Consider the following 24574-nt stretch of genomic DNA (forward strand, 5'->3'; position numbering starts at 1 on the left):
TACCCCTACACTGTGTGCACCCCCCTACACTGTGTGCACCCCCCTACACTGTGTGCACCTCCTACACTGTGTGCACCCCCTACACTGTGTGCACCCCCCTACCCCTACACTGTGTGCACCCCCCTACACTGTGTGCACCCCCCTACACTGTGTGCACCCCCCTACACTGTGTGCACCCCCCTACCCCTACACTGTGTGCACCCCCCTACACTGTGTGCACCCCCCTACCCCTACACTGTGTGCATCCCCCTACACTGTGTGCACCCCCCTACACTGTGTGCACCCCCCTACCCCTACACTGTGTGCACCCCCCTACACTGTGTGCACCCCCCTACACTGTGTGCACCCCCCTACCCCTACACTGTGTGCATCCCCCTACACTGTGTGCATCCCCCTACACTGTGTTCACCCCCCTACACTGTGTGCACCCCCCTACACTGTGTGCACCCCCCTACACTGTGTGCACCCCCCTACACTGTGTGCACCCCCCTACACTGTGTGCACCCCCCTACACTGTGTGCACCCCCCTACACTGTGTGCACCCCCTACACTGTGTGCACCCCCCTACACTGTGTGCATCCCCCTACACTGTGTGCATCCCCCTACACTGTGTGCACCCCCCTACACTGTGTGCACCCCCCTACACTGTGTGCACCCCCCTACACTGTGTGCACCCCCCTACACTGTGTGCACCCCCCTACACTGTGTGCACCCCCCTACACTGTTTCCACCCCCCTACACTGTGTGCACCCCCCTACCCCTACACTGTGTGCACCCCCCTACACTGTGTGCACCCCCCTACACTGTGTGCACCCCCTACACTCACCATGTCACCCACTTATCACTATCATTGTATGTACTACAGGGACCCCTACACTGTGTGCACCCCCTACACTCACCATGTCACCCACTTATCCCTGTCATTGTATGTACTACAGGGACCCCTACACTGTGTGCACCCCCCTACACTCACCATGTCACCCACTTATCACTATCATTGTATGTACTACAGGGACCCCTACACTGCGTGCACCCCCTACACTCACCGTGTCACCCACTTATCACTATCATTGTATGTACTACAGGGACCCCTACACTGTCATCCCTATCACTGTATATACTACAGGGACCCCTACACTGTCATCCCTATCATTGTATGTACTACAGGGACCCCTACACTATGTCATCCCTATCACTGTATATACTACAGGGACCCCTACACTGTGTCATCCCTATCACTGTATATATTACAGGGACCCCTACACTATGTCATCCCTATCACTGTATATATTACAGGGACCCCTACACTATGTGATCACTATCATTGTATGTACTACAGGGACCCCCTTCAAGATGTGATCCCTATCATTGTCTGTACAGGCCCCCCCCCCCCCCAGAAGACGTGGTCCCTATGATTGTATGCAGTACAGGATGTGATCTCTATGATTATATGTACAGGGTGCCCTTATGAGATGTGGTCCCTATGATTGTATGTACAGAGTGATCTACAGGATGTGATCCCCATGATTGCATGCACTACAAGATGTGATGGGAAAGTGCTGAAGTCTCCAGGATTGTAGAGAGTCTCTCTCTCTTTCCCTTTCTCTCTCGCTCTCTCTCTCCTCTGAATGAGCAGCATTGTAGCCTTCGTCTACAGTGCCAGGGATCTCGCTGAATGGTGTGTGCTGACCATGGTGTCACAGGGTGCCTCTACACTGATTGATTGGGTGTCATCGATTGCTTTAAAACTCAGTGAATAGAAGTCTTCTCTTCAGTGCAGTTTTTAGTTTGTTAGTTTCTGGTTTGCAAGTCTTTAGAATGAGGTCAGTAATGACCACTTTCTTATTGTTTACCATAAATGTTTAAAATATTATGTACACACATTCCATGTACCTGTAATTATGGATTTGTCACTATCGTATGCTTAGAACAGCCTTCCTCAACTTGCTACCAGAGAGGATCTCTTACATTTTTTTGCCAAGTTCCAGTAAATCACTACTAAAACAAATTCTTTGGGGGTCAGTGCGAAGAATGCCCCTTACATTGGAGGTTAGTGAGGAGAATGTCCTCCTTACATTGGTGGTCAGTGGCAGGAATGTCCCTTACATTGGTGGTCAGTGAGGAGACTGTCCTTACATTGATGGTCATTGAAGAGAATGTCCTCCTTACATTGATGGTCATTGAAGAGAATGTCCTCCTTACATTGGTGGTCAGTGGAAAGAATGCCCCTTACATTGGTGGTCAGTGGAAAGAATGCCCCTTACATTGGTGGTCAGTGTAGAGAATGCCCCTTACATTGGTGGTCAGTGTAGAGAATGCCCCTTACATTGGTGGTCAGTGTAGAGAATGCCCCTTACATTGGTGGTCAGTGGAAAGAATGCCCCTTACATTGGTGGTCAGTGGAAAGAATGCCCCTTACATTGGTGGTCAGTGTAGAGAATGCCCCTTACATTGGTGGTCAGTGGAAAGAATGCCCCTTACATTGTTGGTCAGTGGAAAGAATGCCCCTTACATTGGTGGTCAGTGGAAAGAATGCCCCTTACATTGGTGGTCAGTGGAAAGAATGCCCCTTACATTGGTGGTCAGTGGAAAGAATGCCCCTTACATTGGTGGTCAGTGGAAAGAATGCCCCTTACATTGGTGGTCAGTGGAAAGAATGCCCCTTACATTGGTGGTCAGTGGAAAGAATGCCCCTTACATTGGTGGTCAGTGGAAAGAATGCCCCTTACATTGGTGGTCAGTGGAAAGAATGCCCCTTACATTGGTGGTCAGTGGAAAGAATGCCCCTTACATTGGTGGTCAGTGGAAAGAATGCCCCTTACATTGGTGGTCAGTGGAAAGAATGCCCCTTACATTGTTGATCAGTGGGACGAATGCTCCTTACATTGGTGGTCAGTGGGAAGAATGCTCCTTACATTGGTGGTCAGTGGGAAGAATGCCCATTACATTGGTGGTCAGTGGAAAGAATGCCCCTTACATTGGTGGTCAGTGGGAAGAATGCCCCTTACATTGGTGGTCAGTGGGAAGAATGCCCCTTACATTGGTGGTCAGTGGGAAGAATGCTCCTTACATTGGTGGTCAGTGGAAAGAATGCTCCTTACATTGGTGGTCAGTGGGAAGAATGCCCCTTACATTGGTGGTCAGTGGAAAGAATGCCCCTTACATTGGTGGTCAGTGGGAAGAATGCCCCTTACATTGGTGGTCAGTGGGAAGAATGCCCCTTACATTGGTGGTCAGTGGAAAGAATGCCCCTTACATTGGTGGTCAGTGGGAAGAATGCCCCTTACATTGGTGGTCAGTGGGAAGAATGCCCCTTACATTGGTGGTCAGTGGGAAGAATGCCCCTTACATTGGTGGTCAGTGGGAAGAATGCCCCTTACATTGGTGGTCAGTGGGAAGAATGCCCCTTACATTGGTGGTCAGTGGGAAGAATGCCCCTTACATTGGTGGTCAGTGGGAAGAATGCCCCTTACATTGGTGGTCAGTGGGAAGAATGCCCCTTACATTGGTGGTCAGTGGGAAGAATGCCCCTTACATTGGTGGTCAGTGGGAAGAATGCCCCTTACATTGGTGGTCAGTGGGAAGAATGCCCCTTACATTGGTGGTCAGTGGGAAGAATGCCCCTTACATTGGTGGTCAGTGGGAAGAATGCCCCTTACATTGGTGGTCAGTGGGAAGAATGCCCCTTACATTGGTGGTCAGTGGGAAGAATGCCCCTTACATTGGTGGTTAGTAGAAAGAATGTCCCCCTTACTGTGTCTACTGTGAATGCTATTCTTAGATAGCTTAAATAGATCTGTTTTGGCATATTGCTTGCTGTCAGTTGTTGTTGGACCCAAGACTATACAGGCGCCATGTCGGCTGATGCTCAAGGAATCCCTATAAACCCCTGGAGGAGGGTTCTATAGACTCTGGGTTGAGAATGGTTGCTCTAGGGCACTAGTCTCCATACTGTGGCTTGAGGGCCGAATGCAGCCCTTTGCTAGACTTTATCCGGCTCTTGGGGTACTATTCTCCCACTGACACCAACAATGGGTAACAATTTCTTCCACTGATATCTATGGCAGGGCACTATTCTTCCACTGATACCAATGGTGGGACACTATTCCACTCCTACTGATAATAATGGTGGGGCACTACCCCCCCCCCCACTGATACCAATGGTAGGGCACTATCCCCCCCCCACTGATACCAATGGTAGGGCACTATCCCCCCCCCCCCCCACTGATACCAATGGTAGGGCACTATCCCCCCCCCCCCCCCACTGATACCAATGGTAGGGCACTATCCCCCCCCCCCACTGATACCAATGGTGGGGCACTATTCCCCCCCCCCACTGATACCAATGGTAGGGCACTATTCCCCCCCCCCCACTGATACCAATGGTAGGGCACTATTCCCTCCCCCCCCACTGATACCAATGGTAGGGCACTATTCCCTCCCCCCCCACTGATACCAATGGTGGGGCACTATTCCCTCCCCCCCCCACTGATACCAATGGTGGGGCACTATTCCCCTCTTACTGATAATAATGGTGGGGCACTATTCCCTCCCCCCCACCAATACCAATGGTGGGGCACTCCCTCCCCACTGATAACAATGGTGGGGCACTATTCCCCCCACTGATACCAATTGTGGGACACTATTCTTCCTACTAACCATCAACTCTGAGAGCATATTTATTCTCATTGATGCTGGGTCTGGGACATTTTCTACCCTCATTGGCCACAATCCGACCCCCTAAAGTCTGAAGGACAGTGAACTGGCCCTTTTTTTTGAAAAGTTTGGAGACCCCTGCTCCAGAGTATATTGTGCTGGATATGTTCTAATCCAAAATTCAAACACTGTCCTCTAAATGTTTGTAGAAATGCTTCACAAATGCATGCTGGATGCAAAAGGCAACGCCTGTGTATACTGCATGATGGTGTATACTTCATAACCCTTTCATACATGATCCTTGTCTACCTAGCAGGGGGGTCTATGCATTTAAGGCCAAAGTACAATGAATCCTGCCCTGGCTTGCTCTATACCCAGAGATTGGCTATACAGCCTGTGTTTAGTTTTTCATCCAAGGTCTTAAATTGGTGACTAAGCTTTAAACTCTATACTCCTTTCTGTAGGGAAGGGGATTAAGTCAGGCCAGCAGAAGTTAGAATGATTCTTATTGCAGGCATTCCCAATGAATAACATTGATATTGCACAGTTTAGACATTTACTTTGGGTCATAATTACCCAACAATTAGTTCCCTGTGGATTGGGATTAAGTGCAGATTCCATAATTTGGAAGCCAAAATGAATTAAAAAGCACAATGAGATCTCAGGAGTAAAAGGGATAGAGTATGAATATGATTGCTGCTCAGTGCTATGTGTTCCATAATCCCATGACTGTTACTCCATGTGAAAACGTGTTGTCCTTGTTACAGTGTGTCAAGGGATGGGGATTAAATTTGGCTTATTTTACTTTCTTTGTGTGTGATAGTTTCCAGTTTAATGGAAAGTATTGTGTAAAGGTTGGTGTTCAGGTACCTCCATCATGCATTGTGGATATTTCGTGAAGGATTCTGATGTTTCAGCACTTTTGTTACTTAATAATAATAATATTATTATAGGCTTCCTGAATTTTTTGTTACATTCCAAAGGATACCATAGTTTGTTTTATTGGCTAAATAAGTAGCACAATGTAAATAAGATGCCAACAATACAGGATGATACATCTTTTGTCTGTAGCTCCCAAACCTCAAAGAAACTGTAGATGACTCGGTAGAACAAAGAACAGTCTGCAAATTCAGCAACAGTCTGCTTTTTATGACTGCACCAAGCTGATGACAGGTGAAATGTGGCTTCTGCAGTTTATATGTATTGCACATTAACTTTGATATGGTTTCAGATGATAGGAAAAAAAAAAAAAAAAGGAATCTTTCAGCACGAGATGATCTTGCTCATAAATTTATGCATGTTATTTGGAAGAGCAGACAGAGAAAGAGGACATGTGAAACTTTTAAAGAAGGAACAGTTAAACCTTAAAGGATGCCATAGGCTGTGCTCCAGGGGGACCTGTCTCTAGCCAAGAGATGCATCCAGAGTGAAGCGGGTCCAGCCATTCAGTATCTTGTCCAGAAGACAGTCCAATGCTGTGTAGTCCTGTGCTGTGTAGGGTGAGATTTAAAGGGGAATGGAAATCTCAAGGATAATAGCCTAGGATTAGATGAACCTGTTCATTCTCTCCATTGTTGAGATAAAACTTACTCAAAAGGCCAGTAACCCGCAGCAACCAAATTTCTGAAGTCTGATGGATAAATGTAGAAAATGTCCATTTTATCCAGAACCATTACATATACGCCCAATGTTGTGGTGTTTGGCTTATGGTAGCACCATAAATGTATTGAGGTCAATATGCAAAAGTAGTCACATTAAAAGTTAAGAAGGCACATAGCATCCACTATTCATTGGTAGATGCTATGTTTCTTCCTATTTACTTCATGTGACCACTTTTGCGTTTTAACCTTTTAACTGAGATGAATAAAGGTGTCCGGATGCCTGCTGGATGTCTATGCCCTATCCAACCACTAAATTGACTACTTAAAGTGTTACTAAACCCACAATAGTAAAATCAGTGTGTATATGCAGTAAAGCATGATTGTTCTACTCACAATGGAACCTAAGGGGTTAATCCTCTGCATTGTGTAAAAAGGCTGCTTGATCTTGTATGCATAGATCTTCCCCCTCCTGCACTGTCCCCCTGGACAAGTCCGAATAAGACAGACCCTTTGGAGTCAGGCTGCACATGCTCAGTTTGATGTGTATTGCTAGAGAGGTTTTTATTTTTTTCTTGGGGGAGTGCATGTGATCAGCACAGGACCAATCAGCACTGTCCAGACATGTCTAGACAGAGGGTCAGGAGCCCTGCAGCCTCATAGAACAGCTCAGTGCAGTATGAAAACTCCTCCTACAAGCTTCACCAGGAACTGATAGAAATCACAAGACTGCTATTTACTGCTAATGAGAAGTATTTGCCTGGTAATATTTTCTAAAATGATTACATTTCCATGTGTTGTGTACTGTGAATGCAGGGTCCTGGGTTTAGTAGCACTTTAGGAGTTGCTGCCGCCAATATTCTTCACATTGTAAACAGTGATGGGAATTTAGTAAAGTATTAACAATACTTTACTAGTGGTACGGCCCCTTTAACACAGCTCATGAAAGCTTTGCATCATTTTCAGTACCAGTAGTGACGCATGCACCTGATACAGTTAGTTCTTACTACTGACAATTTTGGAATCTGTTGCAATGGCTGGGACAGATTTTAAAGGAATTATCTCCAGTTTTGCTTATTTGCGAACTGGCGGTAATTCTTTTAGAATTAAGATCAACTCTGAGTTGGCTTACAAAGAAATGCCAGTGCTCCGACCTGGGCGTATGTGCTGGGAAGCTGTTATTAATATGACCGCTTCCTGCACAGGGCTTGTGGGTTGCTAATATGCCAGTTGCTGCCGGCATCCTAGCAACCAGTAATGCTTCCCCAGCCCCATTCATCTGCCAAGAGATTCTCCAGGTGATAAATGAAAGTACACAAAGAGACGGGGATACTGGCTGACATTGTCCAAATATGACCATGGACATATTTGGGTATGGACATTAGCCAGCATCTCCACCCCTTTGGTTACATTCAGCTGTCGGCCGGGGAATCTCCTGGCTGGCAGCAGAATGGGGATCAGTCATTGGTTGTTGGATGCTGTTGGCTTTGCATCATCGTCTAGCTAGCAGGGCACTAAGCATGTACTGAATACGGAAGTATGGAAACTCTGGCCTCAATGTTGCCCCCAACTTGTGACAGATTCATGTACCTGTTCCTGACAGGTACGTGAATCTGTCGCCTGCACCAACATTGGTTGAGTACGGAGGGAGCAAATTCTAAACAGCATCTACAACACGCTTTGATTCCCCTGACTGTATTGGATGCTTGGTCCTCCATTGTTGTTCCACCAACTGGCTCTTCATTGCTACTGTGTCCTGTAGGAGCTGGCAGATGGAACCACAGCACACAGTGAGGGACATCTGACACACTCGGAAGTGCCGGATGCTGAAGACTCTCTCCATACCTCTTGTAGATCGCAAAAGTTCACATCTTGTATGTTTTCATGCTCAGGCCTATGTTGAGGTGGAGGGTGTTGCATTTGGCAGCCTGTCATGTCATGAAACAATAATGGCGCATCCAAGTTCATCAGTTCTTCAGTTCTTCTTCTTGAGCCAACTTGACCAACTGGCATAAAATGGCGTAAAAGGAGAATGGAACCAAAGATGCACAGCGTTGATGCACAGCGTGCTCCGCAGCCGGAGCTTGCTGTTTATCATTTCTTTAACCACTTCAGCCCCGGAAGAATTTACCCCCTTCCTGACCTGAGCACTTTTTGCAATTCGTCACTGCGTCGCTTTAACTGACAATTGCGCGGTTCTGCGACATTGTACCCAAACAAAATTGACGTCCTTTTTTTTTTTTTCCCCACAAATAGAGCTTTCTTTTGATGGTATTTGATCGCCTCTGGGGTTTTTATTTTTTGCGCTATAAACAAAAAAAGAGCGACAATTTTGAAAAAAAGCACATTATTTTTTAAACATCCCCCAAAAATATATAAAAAAAACGATTTTTTTCCTCAGTTTAGGCCGATATGTATTCTTCTACGTATTTTTGGTAAAAAAAAATATCGCAATAAGTGTATATTGATTGGTTTGCGCAAAAGTTAGAGCTTCTACAAAATAGGGGATAGATTTATAGCATTTTTATTTTTATTTTTTTTTTTTACTAGTAATGGCAGTGATCTGTGATTTTTATCGTGACTGCGACATTATGGCGGACACATCGGACAATTTTGACACATTTTTGGAACCATTGGCATTAATACAGCGATCAGTGCAATTAAAAATGCATTGATTACTGTGAAAATGTCACTGGCAGTGAAGGGGTTACCACTAGGGGGCGGAGAAGGGGTTAACTGTGTTCCCTGGGAGGTGATTCTAACTGAAGGGGGAGGGGACTGACTAGAGGAAGTGACAGATCGTGGTTCCTAGCTAATAGGAACGCACGATCTGTCACTCCTGTCAGAACAGGGAAGTTTGTGTTTACACACACTTGTCCCTGTTCTGTGTCTTCTAGTCAAGATCGCTTGTGACCGGCGGTCATCGCAACCATTGGCCACAAGCATCGGCACCTCCTCTGTACAGCGCACGCGCCTGCTATCCGGACCTCGTGAGATCACGTACAGTAACATGATTTCACGCAGGGGCAGCCAACCTGCAGCAGTAAAACTGCGGCGGCTGGTCTGGAAGCAGTTAATACATCCCTTGCAGATAGGACCTCAAGATTTCTCATTGACCTTTGTGATCTGCACATTTGTTCCAGGTCAGTGACCCAGAAGCTTAAAGCGGGGGTCCACCTATCTATCGTTTTTTTTTTTTTTTTTTTTTTTTAGTTCATTCACAAACTTTTCTTCTCAGCATTACATACTCACATATTGTGTGTAATATGTCCGCCTGTGTCAGATTTCGTCAGAAAGAATAACTTATATTATTCACTGCAGGCGGTTTCCATCTTCATTGTGGGCATTTGAAGCCCACAAGCATTTATTTCCTGGATGTGGTGAATGCTGTGCTCCCAGCATTCACCGCTCGTTCCTGCACATGCTCAGTGGCATCCTGGGAAGCCTGAGACTAGCTCCCAGGAGTCTGGGAGAGGCTAGAAACACGCCTACTCCCATGGGAGGAGAACCAGGAAGTGCAAAGAAGAATAGAAAAATAAAAGGTAATTACGGCGATTTAAATTTTTTTAAACTGCATGTCAGCATCTAGGCAAGGAAGAGAATACATACAGATATTGTTCAAAATTTGGGTGGAACCCCGCTTTAAGTCATTTACTTATGGTAATGGTAAGCAACGTGCATCGATGGCCATGCCCCTTCTCACCCCTTCCACCTTTTTTATTGGCCCATCATTGTGATGAAGGGTTGTCTTCTTCAAATACTAGCAAAATACAAATGGTAGGGCAGGGCTAATCACCAATGCTGGTTACTCTTTCATAAATATACTGACCAAGTTTCTGGGGTCCCCAGAGTTTCTGCAGACACATGTGGAGTCAGCACTGTATGCCAATATTTTTTGGTGGCCCAAAATGTGCATATTGATAGAGGAAAGAATTTGGTGAACTGATACAAGGAGTTGAACACATCAACCCCCCTGCTGGTGATCAGTGTCATTTGACATATACGAGGGTTGCAAAAACCCAGATGTGTCATAAAGATCAGCCTACCTCTGCCCCCACTCCATAGTGTAGATTTCCATCACACCCAGCCTAGGCCATAAATACAAGCCATTTGACATAGCCTCCTGCAAGCTGTACAACACTGTTGGGCTACAGACTGGCCACTGCAGTGAAAAAAATGGCTCCTCCTCATCTTGGGTCGCTAAATGTATGTAAAAAAAAAAAAAATGATGAGGAGAACAAGGTAGGGATGGTAGAGAGATTTATTTTTTTATGTAATGGGCACAGCGAGACCCCTTTCACACTGGGGCGCTTTGCAGGCGCTACAGCGCTAAAAATAGCGCCTGCAAAGTGCCCTGAAACAGCCGCTGCTGTCTCTCCAATGTGAAAGCCCAGAGGGCTTTCACACTGGAAGTTGCGCTGGCAAGACGCTGAAAAAAGTACTGCTAGCAGCATCTTTGGGGCAGTGCGGCTATATCGCCGGCACAGCGCTGCTGCAGCGACACTTTGTGAGCGGTTTTAACCCTTTTTCGGCCGCTAGGTTAAAACCGCCCCACTAGCAGCTGAATAGCGCAGCTAAAACGATGGTAAAGCGGCGCTAAATATAGCGCCGTTTTACCGCCGCGTCCACCCCAGTGTGCTAGGGGCCTGATCCTTTTGAAGTGATGTTCAACTAGGGCAGTGATTCTCCTGTCCTCAGGACCCACTAACAGGCCAGGTTTGCAAGATAACTGAAATACATCACAAGTGATATCACCATTTACCGCTCAGTGATTGCAGTATTCTAGTCTGCATCTCCCCAAGGTAATACTTAACCCCTTCCCGCCGAGCGTGCCTCGGCTTTTGGGGGTTATACTGGGATGATGCCCGCAGCTGCAGGCATCATCCCGGTACCATTTTTTAGAGCGGGCGATTGGCTATACAGGGATAACAACCGATGTGGCTAAAAGCCGATCGATTGTTATGCCATAGGAGCGGGAGGGGACAATCCTCCCACCGCTCTGACTGGGCCTCACGTCCTACGGGGAGACCCGATCCCCGATCCACTACTTCCGGCGGCTAGAGGCAGACTGGCACGAAGCCAGAAAGGCTTCGTTCCAGTGTCCTGAATGTAAACACAGAAGTCATGACGTCACTTCCTATTTACTCGGCTGCCAATGGCACCAGATTTAAAAAATATACAGTATTCAGAATCGCCGTTTTCGGCGATATGAATACTTTGAAGTGCAAAGGAGGGATTGGAGGTATTTTAGACCCCCGATCCCTCCATAAAGAGTACCTGTCACCACCTATTACTGTCACAAGGGATGTTCACATTACTTGTGACAGCAATAAAAGTGATCATTTTTTTTTTTTTTTTAAACACAATTTAATAATATAAAAATAAATAAGAAAAAAAAAAAATTTTAAAGCGCCCTCGTCCCTGCGAGCTCGCGCAGCAAAGAAAATGCGTACAGAAGTCGCGCCCGCATATGTAAGCAGTGTTTAAATCACACATGTGAGGTAAAATTTAAAGCGTCGCCTATGGAGATTTTTAGGTACCGTAGTTTGTCGCCATTCCACGAGTGCATGCAATTATAAAGCGTGACATGTTTGGTATCTATTTACTCGGCGTAACATCATCTTTCACATTATACAAAAAAAATAGGGCTAACTTTATTATCTCGTTTTTTTTAAATTCATGAAAGTGTCCCTTTTCCCCAAAAGTTTACAACACCGCTGCACAAATACCATGTGACATAAAATATTGCAGCAATTGCCATTTTATTCTCTAGAGTCTCTGATTGAGATATATATTTAATATATATATATATATATATTTATATTATAAAATATTTGGGGGATTCTAAGTAATTTTCTAGCAAAAAATATGGCTTTTAACTTGTCAGAAATAGGCTCATGCCCCATACACACGATCGGAAATTCCGCCAGCAAAAGTCCGATGTAAGCTTTTGGTTGGAAATTCCGACCGTGTGTATGCTCTATCGGACTTTTGCTGGCGGAATTCCCGCCAGCAAAAGCTTGAGAGCAGGTTCTCTATTTTTTGGTCGGAAAAAATTCAGATCAGAAATTCCGATCGTCTGTACCAATTCCTACGCATGCTCGGATACATCGAACTTCATTTTCATGGCTCGTCGTCGTGTTGTACGTCACCGCGTTCTTGGCGGTCGAAAGTTCAGAGAACTTTTGTGTGACAGCGTGTATGCAAGGCAAGCTGGAGCGAAATTCAATTGGAAGAACCACCCAAGATTTTTCCAACGGAAATTCTGCTCTTGTGTGCAGGGCATAAGGCGCAAAAGGGTTAAAACATGGCCTGTTAGTGGGACCTGAGGACAAGGGTTGAGAACCACTGAACTAGGGGGTATAGCTACGGGAGCATGGGCCTGGATCTGAGGAATTTGGGGGGAAAAAAAAAAAGACTAAAACTGGATTCTCTCTACTATTGAATCTGAACACAAAGTGGAAACATCGGCCTGATGACGTGCGAGTAACATTGTCAGTAACTGGACATCTCGGCAAAAATCCCACTAGTTATTTGTAGCTTGTGGATATGTCATTTGTTGTTTTCATGTAAATAAATAAGGTAAAAACCTTTTAGTGATTCACTAAGGCTGCTTTCACACTGAAAGCGTTGGCTTTTGCGCTGCTTTTCGGCTGCTAGTGGGGCGCTTTTTACCCCCAAAAAGGGTAAAGGGTCCAGTTTTGTGCTGCTTTGAAAGCGCTGCCTATTCATTCCAATGGGCAGGGCATTTTGGAAGCGCTGTATACAGCGCTCCCAACCCACCCCAAAGATGCTGCTTGCAGGACTTTTCGGAACATCCCACAAGTGCACCGCACCAGTGTGAAAAGACACACTGCAATGAATGGGAGGCGGTTTTCAGGCACTTTGCAGAGGCTATTTCTAGCTCTAAAATGACTGAAAACTGCCCCAGGGTGAATTTGGCCTAAAAGTTATTGACTTCTTTTGAAGTCCTGACAGTTTGAAGGATATTGGTAACATATTGGGAAATCCATTTGGGGTCTGTAATTATAAAAAGGTTATGAATTTCCCAAAATAGCTCTGGTTATGAAGATGTTAATAAAAGCATGCTTCTTTAGAGGTTTGGGAAATGTACTGTTGGTGGCGGCCACTGAGGATGGAGTGAAGAAATTCTACTTGAGGCGTAAAGAACAATCATTGTTTTACAGGGATACATTGTTTTACAGCTCTTTCTGTGGTGTCCGTGTTCATTTCTATATGTATACATGGCAGGGATTGGGTACGTTTGACTGAAACATTAGCAAGCCCTAGAGATTGTTACCTGCCTCCCTGCCTGGCAGAGAAGCTGTCCAAACTGGAAACCAGTAGCTGACAACATTCCTGTTGCACATGCCCTGTAGAAATGCAATCACTATAAATTGCACACCTAGACTGAAGGGGATCCCAGGCCATGGAGTGCGCCAGACACACCCTTGCCCCTACCTGTCCTCACCTTTTTGCAGCTAGACTTGAAGGATTAACCCTTCACTGAGACACAACTTCAACCCAGAAAAGGTTCTCAGCCCATCATGTATCCTTAGAGAAAAGTTACAAGAACATCAGAGGATTGTTGCTTACAGCAATGGTCATCAACCCTGTCCTCAGGGCCCACTAACAGGCCAGGTTTGCAAGATAACTGAAATACATCACAGGTGATATCATTTACTGCTCAGTGATTGCAGTATTCTAGTCTGCATCTCCCCAAAGTAATACTTAACCCCTTCCTGGTGAGCGTACGCAGATATGCAGCCTCGGCTTTTGGCGGAAATACCGGGATGATGCCCGCAGCTGCAGGCAGCATCCCGGTACTGTTTTTTAGAGCGGGCGATCGGCTATCCAGGGATAACAACTGATGTGGCTAAAAGCCGCTCGATTGTTATCCCGGAGGAGCGGGAGGGGCCAACCCCCCCCCCCCTCTCGCCTCCTCCCGCCGCTCTGACTAGGCCTTCCGGCGGCTAGAGACAGACTGGCACGAGGTAATACATAAAACCTGGCCTGTTAGTGGGCCCTGAGGACAGGGTTGATGACCACTGACTTACAGCTATATGCTAGTAGTGGCATCTAAACTGAAACTATTTTTCAGTATGTTTGCAGAATGCTTTTATGTATATAGTTTTCTGAAGGAGCTCTCGCTGCAGGCTGACAACTGTGATGCTAATTGTGAGGCAGTGGGGAGCACCATTGCTGGTAGGATCTCCAGGAAAGAAACTGCAACTTTGCTTAAGAAAACTGTATTACAGGAAGACATGATAGAAAAGATCAAATAAAATAGGCAGTTCAGCCGCTTGATCGTTCTTACAGGTGGTGGGAGGGGACATCCTCCCCCCCCCCCCCCCCGGTGCTTTTCCTGGATCGCCCCTGCGTTACTTAAAAATCTCCATAGGCGATGCTTTAAATTTTTTTTACAGGTTACCAGTTTAGGGTTACAGAGGAGGTCTAGTGCTAGAATTGTTGCTTCCGCTCGAATGCACACGACGATACCTCACATATGTGGTTTGAACGGCGTTTACATATGTGTAGCGGAACTTATGTGTGCGTTCCCTTCTGTGCGCAAGCACATGGGGATGGGGGTGCATTAAATTTATTTTTTTAGTTTTATTTTTTTTTACACTTTTTCTTTTTAAAACATTTTTTTTTTTTATCACTTTTATTCCTATTACAAGGAATGTAAACGTCCCTTGTAAAAGGAATAGTGCGTGACAGGTCCTCTTTATGGAGAGATATGGGGTCTATAAGACCCCACATCTCTCCTTTAGGCTGGAAAGCATGAGGTCAAAAAAACATTTTTGCGATCCCATGCTTTTCAGCCGCGTTTGCGGCTTTGTTTACAACCGCTGACCGGATGTGATGTCTTAACGTCGTGCCCGGCCTCCGATGGTCACAGAGATGACTGGTGATGATCTTGTCCCCGGAAATCTCTATGCTTGTCCTCCGGCGGTGGTGGATTATTTCTCCGGGTCCCCGAAGGCACGGAGAGCCCGGAGAAGCACCGGAGGGCGGCGGGAGCCCTCTGGCTCCCTGCCTGTAGGAGCAGTCAAGCGGTGGAACTGCCGCTATGATCATTCTTACAGTGCACAGAATCGCCAGATCTAAAAGATGATACCTAAATGATGCTTGTAGCTGCAGGCATCATTCAGATATCCCCACTGAAAGTCAAAGACGTCATATGACGTCCTTGGGCTGGAAGTGGTTAATATAGTAACAAAATAGTGAAAGCTTGTAAAAAGTCGCATCAAAAAATACTTTTCAAAGAGGGCCAGATTTGATGAAATTAACATACGTGAGGGCTGACCATTTTGCCCGACATCCTTTGAACTATTAAAATTCGGTCTAATGCCCCGTACACACGATCGGATTTTCCAACAACAAATGTTGGATGTGAGCTTGTTGGCTGAAAGTCCGACCGTGTGTATGGTCCATAGAACATTTGTTGTCTGACTTTCCGCCAACAAATTTTGGCTAGCAGGTTCTCAAATTTTCCACCAACAAAACTTTGTTGTCGGAATTTCCGATCGTGTGTACACAAGTCCGACGCACAAAAGTTCACGCATGCTCGGAATCAAGCAGAAGGAGCCGCACTGGCTATTGAAATTCCTTTTTCTCGGCTCGATGTACGTCACCACGTTCCCACGTTCGAAATTGTTGGCCAACATTTGTGTGACCGTGTGTATGCAAGACAAGTTTGAGCCAACATCCTTTAAATAAAAATCCACGGTTTTGTTGGCAGAAAGTCCGGTCGTGTGTATAGGGCATAAGTGTGTTTGTCTGAGCATTAATACACTGCCCAACAAGAATTCTCTTGCCTTTGTGGCTGTGTGTGGTGAAGAGATGAGCTCGGGCGTGTTATTTGGATATACCGTATTTATCGGCATATAACACACACCTTCACTTTAAGAGGGAAGTTTCAGGAAATAAGCTTAAATTTTAAATAAAGAACTGTGAAGCAAAATAAGGGACAGTGCCCATCTGCAGCCCCACCATTGCCATTCTTGCAGCAGCCCCACCATTGCCATTCTTGCAGCAGCCCCACCATTGCCATCAGTGGAGCCTCAGAGGGGACAGGGAGGGGGCGGGACAAGCACCAACAGATTACATACAGGAGAAACTCCTGTTTTCTCGGGTGCCTCTTTAATAGAAAGTCCCACCTCCTATGATGGACAGAACAGTTGTTCATTGGTAGCGCAGGAGACGGGACTTCCTATTACAGAGGCCGCCGTGTAAACAGGAAATACTCCTGTATGTACGGCACTCGTACCGCCCCCTCCCTGTCCCCTCCAAGGCAGCTAGCATATAAATCTTTTGTGGCCGCGGCGCTCACAGATTTGTTGGGGGCCACAAAAGATATACATGTCCAAATTACCATGTGGGCCATTCGAAACCGGAACGCGGGCCGCAATTTGGACATGCCTGCTTTAAGGTGAACACTATATTAATAACTCCAAAATATGCTTTTACTAAAAGTCCACTATGCTTTCCCTTTAAGAGACCTTATTACAGCAACAGATTTTATGTAGTGTTGGCTTTGCAGTAGAGTGGAGTTATGCCCCTATCACCTGCATGGAGTCTTCTTTGATGATATGAATCTAGCTCCTGTCTTTTTTTATATTTCTTGCTGTGTTTTGACTTTTTAACTGGGGTAGGCACGGAATAACCATTCTTTATTTTGTCATATGCTGTCCCGAGCTGTCATGGAATGTGCATTCAGAATGATGTTAGGATTGATGTTAGCCTAGGCCCAGTCATGACATCTTTCCAGAAGTCCCAGAATGCCTTGCCAGTTGGTACAAGCAAGTCATGCTGGGTCTTCATCTCTCCAATTGTCCTGTGTTCTTTCCTCAGGACAATAGATCACTTATCAGCAGCACACCAAAATGTTCTCTGCAACTTTTCTTGCAAATTAGTCACAATGTTCAAAGTTTTAAGAACACTGAGAATATCTGTAAGATACAGGGAACGAAATTCAGCTGGTTCAGTAGGGACAGGCACATTTTGATCCATGTATGTGCAGGCTGATTGTACATGAATCAATCCTATATCAGTTATGGGGGGGGGGGGGTAATTCAATCACAAATCCTTAAAGCACAAACTCCACTCTGTATATCTACTGGTAGTGTAAAAGATACCTGGTACTTCTGGTATCACAGGGCCTCCTCTCCTCACTCCTAGAAGCTGAATGGTGAGTATGTGAGCTGGGGAGGTGGGCATTAAAATGAACCCATTGCTTTTTTTTTTTTTCCTGCATGGACATGACCAGCTTCACTTTAAAGTCCAATGGATGGCGACTTTTTTTTTTTTTTTTATGTCCCCTTAAGGTTTTGATTTTGGCTGCAATACCTCTTTTCCATTGCTGTTCCTCGCAGTAGATCTTCTCCACCTGAAGATTTTCTTCTTCTTCTGGGCATCATTCAACCTGGAGGACTGAGGACATATGGTGAGTGCAAGGCATTATGGATCTGTCCCCTGAGGCCCTCTGCATCAGCAGTGCGTTGATGCAGAAGGCAGCGCTGACATTATGCCAGGAGGAAGTTTGAAGATCAAGAGGACCTTGCATGTCTTGTAAGCAGCTTGGAGACATCTGGAAAAGTAAGTATGAAATCTAAAAAGCATAAAATACACAGGAGGGGGCATCGGGGGGGGGGGGGGGGGCTGGATTGTGGCTGCTGTACACCGATCAGCCATAACTTTATGAACATCCACCTACCATTGAGTAGTTCCCCCTTTGCTGCCAAAACAGCTCTGAACTGTCGAGGCATGGATGCCTCCAAACCACTGAAGGTATGCTGTTGTATCTGGAACCAAGCCGTCAGTAGCAGATCCTTAATTTGTGAGGTGGGGCCTCCATGGATCGGACTTGTTTTTCCAGCACATTTTGCAGATGCTCGATTGGATTGAGATCTGGAGAAACTGGAGGCCAAGTCAACACCTCAAACTCATTGTTTTGTTCCTCAAATCATTTTTGAACCATTTTGCAGAGTGGCAGGAGGAATGTACTTGGTCAGCAACAATGTTTAGGTAGGTGGTATGTGATCAGTGACATTGATGCTGTACAGTGACATGAATGAAAGTGTCACTTTTGTGCACTTCATATAAAGTTGGTATAAAAAAAACGGGAACTGTTTGATGCTCTGAAACGTGCATCACACCGCCCCCTACTGCCTCCTCACTGCAGACGGAATGGACAGCTGCTGCACATTAACCACTTGCTGACCGCCGCACGCCGATTTTACGTCGGCAGAATGGCATGGGTGCGCAAAAGGGCATACCCGTACATCCTTTCGTAATTCCCGCCTAGTGGGCGCCACAGGAGCGTGCCCGCAGGTCCCGCGAACTCGCCGGCAGCCCACGATTGCAAGGAGGAGAGGCAGAATGGGGAGATGGGTAAACCAGGCATTTACCTATTCTGCCTAGCAACATGACAGAGATCTACTGCTCCCAATGATTGGGAGCAGTGATTTCTGTCTTGTTCTGGTGAGCCCATCCCCCCTACAGTTAGAACACACTTGGGGAACACACTTAACCCCTTGATCGCCCCCTAGTGTTTAACCCCTTCCTTGCCAGCACTATTTATACAGTAATCAGCGGCTATTTTTAGCTCTGATCGCAGTATATATGTCAATGGTCCCAAAATAGTGTCAAAAGTGTCCCATCTATCCGCTGCAATGTCACAGGCATGATAAAAATCGCAGATCGCCGCCATTACTAGTAAAAAAAAAAAAAAAAAAAAAAATAATAATAATAAAAATGCCATAAATCCCCTATTTTGTAGATGCTATAACTTTTGCGCAAACCAATCAATATACACTTTTTTTTTTTTAAACCAAAAATATGTAGAAGAATACATATCAGCCTAAACTGTGGAAGAAGTTAGGTTTTTTTGGGGATATTTATTCTAGCAAAAAAAGTAAAAAATATATATATTTTTTTTCAAAATTGTTGCTCTTTGTTTATAGGGCAAAAAATAAAAACCACAGAGGTGCTCAAATACCACCAAAAGAAAGCTCTATTTGTGGAGAAAAAAAGGACGTCAATTTTGTTTGGGTACAATGTCGCACGACTGCCCAATTGTCAGTTAAAGCGACACAGTACCGAGTCACAAAAAAATGCTCTGGTCGGGAAGGGGGTAAAACCTTCCGGGCCTGAAGTGGTTAAAAAGGAGTCACGCCCCCCCCCCCACCAAAAAATTAAAAGCCAGCAGCTACAAATACTGTAGCTGCTGACTTTTAATATTAGGACACTTACCTGTCCATTGATCCCGCAGCTCAGCCAATTTTCTGATCGGCTCTCGGGTGCTGCCGCCACCATTCGTGGTAAGGGAAACCGGCAGTGAAGCCTTCTGACTTCACAGCCAGTTCCCTACTGCTCAAGTGAAGCACGCTGCGCTTTCTAATTGGCTCTGCGGAGGAGGAAGGAGGGGGGGGGGGGGCAAGGTTGCTGTGGTGCAGTCTCCTGGAAGTGGATGATGGGTACCTGTCAAAAGAGGGGACCCCCCCCCCCTGAAATGTGCCAAATGTGGCACCAGAGGGGGGTAGGCGGCAGGTTAGTGGAGCTTCTGCTTTTGGGTGGAACTCCGCTTTAAACTGCTGTGGTGTAGTGCATGGCAGCTGTCTAGGACAGTGTGAATACTGTACAGTTTCACTTTTAAAATAAACTGACAGAACCCATTTGTCCATTTGCTTTGAAGTGTGGATATATAGAACACTATACATTGTAGAATAATGGTTATATTTGCAAAGTGGACACTAATGAGTAATGTGTGTGTGTGTATTGATCTGCGCCTGTGGAATGTCACTTTAACACAAGTTTTTAGAATTCTAAGAACCCCTGGAATTTTTGGAATAAGGCTGTTCATGCTTCCTCATCCATGAAGATGTATATTTGCCTTGAAATGGAATAGCCATTAGCCACACAGGGAAGTTCTGGGTAAAAGCAGTGGGGTATTTGATCGTTTGCCTAGCCCAGTAGTATTATCCACACACTTCTAGTAGTAGCCATGTGCTAAATATGGAAGGACTGACAGACACAACAAATCTTCGCTTGCAGGCCAGTGTTTGGTATAGTGACCGGTACACAAGGAGTGACACCGAGATGACACCAGCATTCAAACTGCAAGCCTCCCACTTCAAAGACCAGTGTGTTTGCCAATAGTCGTCTCCTCCTTTTCACCATCGTTGTGTAAAATTTGACACCATTCCCCAGCTACGTTCTTGCTGTAGCATATTTTCATGAATGAGTGTGAGTGGGCGTGTGAATAGTTTTTTGAATTTTAGGCATATCTTCTACACATTACTCTGGCCCGCATCCATTCTTATCCTTACGTTGTGATAATTGGAGTCTAGAGAATTTTTATGTTTGCAGTAGAGTATTGTACTGTTATAGGCATAGACTAGTATGGAAAGTTTGGAGTGATTATTAGACTACTTTAGTGGCCAGCTTAAAGCAGATCTTCAGTTTAACCACTTCAGCTCCGGAAGGTTTTACCCCCCTTCATGACCAGGCCATCTTTTTGCGATACGGCACTGTGATATTTTAACTGACAATTGCGCGGTTGTGCGACGCTGTACCCAAATAAAATGTATGTCTATTTTTTTACGACAAATAGAGCTTTTTTTTGGTGGTATTTGATCACCTCTGCGGTTTTTATTTTTTCCACTATAAACAAAAAGACTGACAATTTTGAAAATAAAACAATCTTTTATACTTTCTGCTATAAAACTTATCCAATAAAAAATTTTTAAAAAAATCTAATTTCTTCATCAATTTAGGCCAATATGTATTCTGCTACATATTTTTTGTAAAAAAAAAATCTCAATAAACGTATATTGATTGGTTTGCACAAAAGTTATAGCGTCTGCAAACTATGGGATATATTTTTGGAATATTTTTTATGTAATGGTGGCAATCAGTGACTTAGAGTGGGACTGCGATATTGCGGCAGACGAATCCAACACCTAACTGACACTTTTTGTGGGAAGGCAGAGATCTGTGTTCCTGCTTAGCAGGAAGACAGGATCACAGCCTTCCTGCCTGTCTCCTGAATGATCGGCGGATCCCATTGGACATCGAATCTGCTGGACTCGCTGATTGGCTCACACTGTGTCTAATCACAGCAGGAGTGGGTGGCTAGAGGCGTACGTGTGCGCCCCAGACCTGGAAGTGCAGAATCACGTACAGGTATGTTATTCTGCCCAGAGCGGCTGCCCTGCCGCAGTAAATGTGCGTGGGGCGGTCGGCATCTGGTTAAGTTGCACTAGGGGCATACAATGTAAAATTCTGTCTCTTTTTCACACCCAGGAAGTCAAGGTGTTTTGTACTGCCACCCATAAACCCATAAACATGAATGGCTGTTTGGGGGTGATGTATATGCTGGTACTCTCATATAGCTTATTTATTCATTTTCAATACTTGCATAGCGCTGTCAGTTTATGCAGCGCTTTACACATACAGTATATATTGTACATTCACATCAGTCCCTGCTCTCAAGGAGCTTACAATCTAAGGTCCCTAACTCACATTCATACATACAGTAGACATATTGGGGCCTAATTAGACCGCAGCCAATTAACCTACCAGCATGTCTTTGGAGTGTAGGATGAAAGCAGAGTACCTGGAAGAAGTCTACGCAGGCACAGGGAGAACATGCTAACTCCGTATTGATGTATTCACTGAACACAGGGAATTCTGCATTCTGGGAATATGTCTGTAGGCTATACGCAGGTTATGCAAGTTTTTTTGTTTGTTTTTTTTTTTTAGTTTGTCTGTGTACAGCTGTGTACAGCCATTCCTTTATGGGCGGTTGTAAGTAGAAGCTGGGCTTTCCGGGTGCAGAAAAAAGATTGAATTTTGTTATAACCCCTGATGCACCCGTGTACATGAAGCCTAAAAAAAATCCCTACCTGTGTTTAGGGCCCTGTTTGTTCAGGGACAAACCCATTGGGCCCTAAGCGTACGAGTACCACTTGGTACAGCATTCAGCCTTGTCCAGCCGCAGCTTGCCATAGACTTTGACAAGCTGCAGGTAGCGGGGTTGGATGCTTCACCTGTCACTTTCGAGTGCACTAAAATGCTGGAAGGAACACACTGCACGTAGATGACCCCTTGTGGAAGGGGCCTTATACTTCCCTAAATCTGTCCAGTCATGTTACTTCCTTTTCTCCCTTTGGTCGAGATAGATGGTCTTCTACTGCAAAGAGCAGCACTGACATTTTGACATCACTGACATCAGAGCTGCTGATTGCATTATTGCCCAGGAGGCCGATGTGGTGACACACAGCCCCAGTGGGTGTATTCAGGACAGGAATTGTATTAACTAAGACCAGTTGTCCTTCAACCCAGGGAGAACCAGTTACTGGTGGTGGAGCAGAATTTCTGGGGGGGGGGGGGGGGGGTTACAGCACTGAAGATGAGGTGAGTATTGCAGCTTTTTTTTTTTTTTTTTTTTTCCAACATACCTGTTTATATTTTTTTTAGTTAGTAAAGCTACAAGATTTTGAAATCCATTTGCATAATACCTAAGGAGGGAACCTAATAGTTTCTGAAAGCTTGCATCTTTAAAACCTTAAGTTATCCAATAAGCATATTACCTAAACTACAAATTTTCTGAATGTAGACTTTGCAAAGTGGCTGCATTCCAGAGGTTATTGCCTTATTGCTCACAAGGTGTCACCTCTTACCTGTTATGTTTTGACAGGTGGAGAAGATGATTATCGGGAGAAACCGCTGTAAGATAAACAGTCAGCTGCCTATTTATGAAGGGGCTTGTCTATAATGGGGAATTTGTTTGCATTTCTGCTATTTCTGAAATTCAAAACCTTTATTTTCTCTGATTTTATGCAGCTTTTTACTATTTCACTGTTATTTGTAGCAAATTCTATTTGCCGAAGCATAAACCATTGAAGTATGTTTCACTTATTTTATCCTTCAAAATCTACTTTTTTTAACATACCGTGTTGTAATCCATTATTTTTAATAGAGAGAAAAGTAACTTTTCTCAACCAAGCGCAAGTGCAGTTTTGAAGGGCCGCATTCAGCTTGTTGGAATACCAAAGTGTAGGTCAATGGAGCATAGTTACAGCATGCAGGGGTTTTTTTTCCATTGAACTACAACCCAAAGCACCTGTTGGAACTGAACCTTTGCTTAATCTTCCACCTCAACTGCAGTACAGCTTCTAAGCATGCTGTGCCAGTGGAAGTAACACTGATGTCACCATGAGTGATATTGCTGCTATGAAGCTATTGACTGACTCTTGCTAATGAAGGCGATTTTGCCAAATTCACTTTATGGAGGGCAAAGATGACACAGATATGTAGATAGAACACTTCACACTTTTTCTTCCACCTTTCCCTCCCACCCTCCTATAACTCGTCTTGCTAGGCTTTTATTCCCCTTACCTTGTGAAGCCAGATATACAGTGGGGCAAAAAAGTATTTAGTCAGCCACCAATTGTGCAAGTTCTCCCACTTAAAAAGATGAGAGAGGCCTGTAATTGTCATCATAGGTATACCTCAACTATGAGAGACAAAATGTGGAAACAAATCCAGACAATCACATTGTCTGATTTTTGAAAGAATTTATTTGCAAATTATGGTGGAAAATAAGTATTTGGTCAATATCAAAAGTTCATCTCAATACTTTGTTATATATCCTTTGTTGGCAATGACAGAGGTCAAACGTTTTCTGTAAGTCTTCACAAGGTTGTCACACATTGTTGCTGGTATGTTGGCCTCCATTCCTCTATGCAGATCTCCTCTAAAGCAGTGATGTTTTGGGGCTGTCGCTGGGCAACACAGACTTTCAACTCCCTCCAAAGGTTTTCTATGGGGTTGAGATCTGGAGACTGGCTAGGCCACTCCAGGACCTTGAAATGCTTCTTACGAAGCCACTCCTTCGTTGCCCGGGTGGTGTGTTTGGGATCATTGTCATGCTGAAAGACACAGCCACGTTTTATCTTCAATGCCCTTGCTGATGGGAGGAGGTTTGCACTCAAAATCTCACGATACATGGCCCCATTCATTCTTTAAAGTACACTGATCAGTTGTCCTGTTCCCTTTGCAGAGAAACAGCCCCAAAGCATGATGTTGCCACCCCCCATGCTTCACAGTAGGTATGGTGTTCTTTGGTTGCAACTCAGCATTCTCTCACCTCCAAACATGACGAGTTGTGTTTCTACCAAACAGTTTTACTTTGGTTTCATCTGACCATATGACATTCTCCCAATCCTCTTCTGGATCATCCAAATGCTCTCTAGCAAACCTCAGACGGGTCTGGACATGTACTGGCTTAAGCAGGGGGACACGTCTGGCAC

At 45.1% G+C, this 24574-nt stretch overlaps 1 protein-coding gene across 2 annotated transcripts in view; it reads left to right on the top strand.

The window, feature by feature from the left end:
* COL27A1 (collagen type XXVII alpha 1 chain) overlaps positions 1 to 24574 on the top strand; it is a 656744-nt gene that overhangs the window by 970 nt on the left and 631200 nt on the right. The window lies entirely within an intron of this gene.

This window comes from Aquarana catesbeiana, linkage group LG09 (genome assembly GCF_042186555.1).
Source record: "Aquarana catesbeiana isolate 2022-GZ linkage group LG09, ASM4218655v1, whole genome shotgun sequence".
Lineage (NCBI taxonomy): Eukaryota > Metazoa > Chordata > Amphibia > Anura > Ranidae > Aquarana > Aquarana catesbeiana.